General features: G+C 41.6%; 1 non-coding gene across 1 annotated transcript; it reads left to right on the forward strand.

Moving 5' to 3' along the window:
* Positions 1–1,638: 1,638 nt before the first annotated feature.
* On the forward strand, positions 1,639–1,757 carry LOC117537572. Its single transcript, XR_004567742.1, has one exon. It is a non-coding gene; the product is annotated as a 5S ribosomal RNA (ribosomal RNA).
* The last annotated feature ends 4,084 nt before the right edge of the window (positions 1,758–5,841 follow it).

Raw genomic sequence — 5,841 nt, forward strand, 5'->3', positions numbered from 1 at the left:
AGAGGACTATTTAAAGTAGAGACACTACATACTGATATACACCTGAACATCAGCAGGAGAGGACTCTTTAAAGTAGAGACACTACATACTGATATACACCTGAACATCAGCAGGAGAGGACTCTTTAAAGTAGAGACACTACATACTGATATACACCTGAACATCAGCAGGAGAGGACTCTTTAAAGTAGAGACACTACATACTGATATACACCTGAACATCAGCAGGAGAGGACTCTTTAAAGTAGAGACACTACATACTGATATACACCTGAACATCAGCAGAAGAGGACTCTTTAAAGTAGAGACACTACATACTGATACGAACCTGAAGATGAGCAGAATATGTCCTCTTTAAATTCACGACTGATGCCATCTTCTCCTTGTTTTGTCTGATAGAACCTATTGATTTCATCCCAACAATGCTTTCATGACTACAAATTAATAGAAAAACTAAAACCATTAGCCAGAAGCATCCTGTTATTTATGAATGCTCCTTTAAAAACCGCCCTGAAGCTGAAGGTAACGTTATTGAGGATCTCATGCAACATTCCTTCTAAAATTCAGAAACAGAAAGACTCTTGGCAACAGGAAACAGATTTGAGGACAGCAGAAGTTGTTAAATGTGACCCTGGAGCGACTCTCTGGAGGGTTAACAAGAAGTCAGAAGAAAGGCTGTGCTCTGGAGGTCCCTTGTTGATTTTTCTGTGGAGTTTTCTGTGGATGAAGACAACTCTAGGTACTCTGGACCTGCATGCAATGGACTATGCTTAGATTCAGACCCTTTGACTGGTTGATGTTTTGGACCAGATTTTTCCTCGGAGAAAACTTGATTTTTCATTGTTACAGAAAGAAGTTGGTGATAAGTAATTTATGGTATCAGCATTGAGGTTACTCTCAATGCGTACAAATCCAGTTTTTTAACTTACTTTCGGTTTTTACAGAAGGGTTTGTTCATATATCATTCATAGCCTGAATTATATAACATTTTATACCTAAAAACATGGCGAAAATTGATATTTTACGACTGTTGACTATTTTCTGATTTATGGAGTGATAAAAAGAGATATCCAAAATCCCTTCTGTAAAAACCTTAGATTCTAATACAGTGTGACTACAACATGAAACAAGACATTTGAACCTGACTTTATCCATTGTTCAGGTTTGTGTTCCTGAAATGTATTAAAATGTGCGCATATTTAATTAGATAATGGATAATTTGCATGTTTAAACATGCTATTTCTGAAAACTTGTAATACAAAAAACAATTGTCTTAATGTAAGTCATTAACAGGATCAATATCTTGCTGATATATTTAATTTAAAAAAAATACCTTATTCACCTGTAGTGTCTTTACGTCTCATGTTGAAACGTAAAGTGGAAGTTCTATCTCACACAGGCTCCGCCCTCTACTGGACTCTATGGGTACTACTCTCATCAATGATACGCGAGCGTTCACACACTGAAGTTGTATAAACGTAGCCGGTCAATCAGGGTGAGCCTACCTGAATGCGCGCGCAGCTCACAGTATGTAAGGCGGCTACGCCTCCTGACTGTCATCCTTTTCTCTTCAGCGAGCAGGACAACACCTGACAGAGAAAAGTAAAACATTTGAAAGAAGAAGAAATAAGTTATCGTAGTTTACGGCCATACCACCCTGATCACGCCCGATCTCGTCCGATCTCGGAAGCTAAGCAGGGTCGGGCTGGGTCAGTACTTGGATGGGAGACCGCCTGGGAATACCCGGTGCTGTAAGCTTAATAGGAGAGAGTATGCAAACTGACCGCTCTATCGGTGCACCCGAGTTGCCTTCTGGTTCGTGGTGACCGTAGCAGGGCGACACTCAGACCGAACCCCTCCTCTGTTCCCAAGAACCTAAGGAGTTCTTCCAGGTCGAGGGTTATACAGCTAGACGGCTTTAGACGTCCACCTATGCACGCCGGCGTCTTGGTCTACGCTGGGCCTGTTCCTAAGGTAAGTATCTCTTAGACATGTCTGGCTCCTTTTTCATCGTTGGTGCTTGCTGGGTGAAAGGAGGAGGGCTGTGGGTCAGTGTGGACATAATGCAACACGTTTCCCATGCTCCTTACGGACCTGGGAAATGTGGTGCGCAGTAAGCCCCATACAGGGCTGGAGGACTCTCTGGAGAGCCTTCCCCACTAGGGTCCGTGCACACACAACACGAGGTAAGCGTGTGAGTGTGGAGGACATAGTACACTTACGTTTTCCCCATGCTCCTTAGGGACCTGGGAAACGTGGTGCGCAGCGTGTAGTCACTTGCGCTGGCTCCTGCAGGGTGGAGCTATGGGCTTATTCAGACCAATTACGTGGAGGAGGCTGTGCCTTGGTGGACTAGTACGTTGGTGTTCGGATCAGGGGAGCACAGGTTCAAACCCCACTGCAGTCCGCATGTCGTTGTGTCCCTGAGACACTTCACCCCAAATTGCTCCTGTGGGGATTGCCCACAGTATTGAGTATGGAAGTTGCTTTGGATAAAAGCATCTAACAAGTGACATGTAATGTAATTAGGCTCTACCCAGCCAAGTAAGCTGTGGCCCCGACTTCTCCACCATCTCAACCAGGTGATAGGAAGTTGGGGTGTGGTGGCTGTTAGCCAAAAGCTGGTCAGGGGCAGTGTGGTGGGTCGATGTTGTGGGGCGACAGGGCGTTTGTCCATCGGGGCTCCACCCACTGTACCAATAGAGTCCAGTAGAGGGCGGAGCCTGTGTGAGATAGAACGGTGGATTACGTATTATAACCCTAGTTCTATAAGCACAGGCTGAGCCCTCTACCTCAGGGCCCTGTCTTTCCGCTCGCTGAAGGATGACAGCCAGGAGGCGTAGCCACCTTATATACTGTGAGCTGCGTGCGCATTCAGGTAGGCTTGCCCTGATTGGCCGGCTACGTTTATACAACTTCAGTGTGTAGTACCCATAGAGTCCAGTAGAGGGCTCCGCCTGTGCTTATAGAACTAGGGTTACAATATGTAACCCACCGTTTTGTCTTTCTTTCAAGAGAAAATTAGCTAAATTACTGGAATCTTAGTGACATCCAAGACAAATGTACAACAAGCTGCATGGGTGAAAATCATTTACATATTTAAAACATATTACTCAGTGGCAGCATACAACATAAATATAGATATATCTCCCACATAGCATGCTTAGTCATTATTACACCCAGGTTTCTGTATAAGCACTTACTCATCGTTACTCCCACATTAATGTACACACACACACACACACACACACACACACACACACACACACACACACACACACACACCTGGGTGGCATTAAGGTATATACTGATAAATTCAGCATTTTCTCACATTTGTTTTTTTATTGTACTTGTATTACTTGATGCATTTAAAACGTGTCTTTTGTTTTAATCTGTATACTATTGATATAGTATACAAACCAAACACAGATATGTAGAATATACTGCCGACTGTTCATTTTTTATCAATTATTCTAGCCTAGCATTAGAAATATTATAATTTCCTAACCGATAACAAGACAGGTTTCATTCTGTGTTTGGTGGTGGTAACAGTCATAGATCGAAGAAGTACTTTACTTAAGTACAAGTAGAAATACTATGGTCTTGATTAGAGACCTGTTGCAGTTTTTGCGTCTGGAGAAAATCCGGTCCACTCTGAAGGGATCTACTGATAGATATTAAAAGGCCTGGCAGCCATTGATCACACACGTAGAGAAGCGCAAGCTGGACTTAACTCTTTAAAGAAGATTGTGAATAGATTTGAGTGTTGCTGAATCTGGGCAACGACCATTTCTAAAGCAATATTGTACGTTTTGCATATATTTTGTCTTTTTGTTTGTCGTTTGCTTTGTATGTGTTTTATTTATTTAACATTTGTGTCATTTGTGAGAGCGTGTACACTTATCTCATTCACTCAAATGTTGTTTTTGTTTTTTCTTTCATGCTGGGGTAGGGGTGGGGTGGGGGGTATATTTGATCTGCTTTTTGGCAGTCTGGTTTAAATGTGCACTGTTGCGTCTACAGTATGTATTTGACTGCTCAATGACATTCTGTATGATTTTTCTTTGTAATGAAAACTTTCAAAAAGAAAGCGTTAAAAAAGAAATACTATGGTCTTAAAATGATCCATTACAAATACAATTATAAGTGTTATCAGAACAATAACATTTAAGTTAAATGTTATTTATTTGGTAGAAGAGCAGACTCTACTAGCAAATAGTGTATAACGTTAGAATAGAAAATACTTAATTAGAACAGTAGCATCATATCATCAGCACAACATGCCACACTGCGTCAGGCCGTTGTGTCCTTGGGCAAGACACTTCACGCACATTTGCTCCTGTGGGTATTGTCCACAGTAGATGACCATTACATGTATGATCTGTATGTGTAATGTGTATTTGTAAAGCGCTTTGAGAGTCATTGGTAAAGCGCTATAATAAATATAAGGATTATTATTATTATTATTACAACGATGTTGTATTTTAGTGTTGCCTCTGTGTTTAGTGTCCTGTCTGTAACTTTGTGTGGTAGTGTTACCACTGACAGGTCTCTCTTGTGTCTCAATGAGATCTACACCTGTATAAATAAAGGCTAAATAAATAAAATAACATGTGTTTTTAAAAATAACTTGAGTGTTAAATAAATGTAGTGGAGTAAAAAGTACGATATTATCCTCAAAAATGTAGTGAAGGAGAAGTTTGTCCATCATACAAAAAGGGAACATACTGCTTAGGTACAAGACTTGAGTAAATGTACTTTGTTATTTTCCACCACTGGTTACAGTATGTCTGGTCAGCTGTCATTGTGTAGTTTGGATTGAATTATTATCCCAGTACAGCCCTGGTTTCATGCCAGATTTCAACCTGTTCAAGGTGATCTGATCTCAGGACTAGGTTTGAACAGATCCATTCTTTAATTGTGCATGAGTTTGATGATGAGGTATGTTCAGATTGTTTTTACAGTGAAAGAATGGAAATAAAAATGATGAAACCCTGTGACGAAAATGCAGCACACAACTAAGGAGGTCAAAACGCTCTCCTCATGAATGGAGGAGCATTCAGACATTCAGCAGCTCACATATTTAAATGATGAAGCCTTGTACTTGTAGGTGGGCATGTTCAAAGCTATTTCATCACTTTACTTTTTAAAATTTCGCTTCCCAGGGTATTCGCACAAACATAAAAGCCCCACCAGTAGGAAAAAAATACATCAAAGTTGGTTTCCAGTCGTTCTCCCAGCTGTATAATTCATGTACCTGCAACTTTTTTAATCACCACCCTCATCTGTTATTAATACCATAGCCATAAAAATCATGGTCATTATCATTACTGTCGTCGTGTCAGAGCAGCCCTAACATTCACGACCAACTGCACGCCGCCATGCCGATGCCAATAAAGCAGCAGACATCAGGGCTCGAATCTGCGAAGACACGGACATCTGGCTCGGTTTCAGAGCTCGAGCCGGGGCGGGGAAATCTCCCGTGACAATACATCAGTGGAAGATCCTCCTCAGCCATATGCTGCCTTTAAAAGCTGCCTCTTTTCCACACTTTGCATCGCGATGGGGATGTGAGGGCTGGCAGGGTACTTAAAGTGGCTCGTTAACAGAAGCACGTCCAACATGTTTGTAGAAGGACCTGCATCTCCACTGCGGGACCTTAAATGTCACACTGGCTTCCTGTCTGTCAACGATTTTTTTGAAAAATAACTGCTGCTGGTTTATAAAGCATTGAATGGTTTAGAGGCCATATACATTTATGATCTCCTGCTGCATTATGAACCAGCAGGTCTGCTTTCTGTCCGAGTCAGAACTAAACATGTCCTTGGGTGCTTTGAAAGGC

This window comes from Gymnodraco acuticeps, unplaced genomic scaffold (genome assembly GCF_902827175.1).
Source record: "Gymnodraco acuticeps unplaced genomic scaffold, fGymAcu1.1, whole genome shotgun sequence".
NCBI lineage: Eukaryota > Metazoa > Chordata > Actinopteri > Perciformes > Bathydraconidae > Gymnodraco > Gymnodraco acuticeps.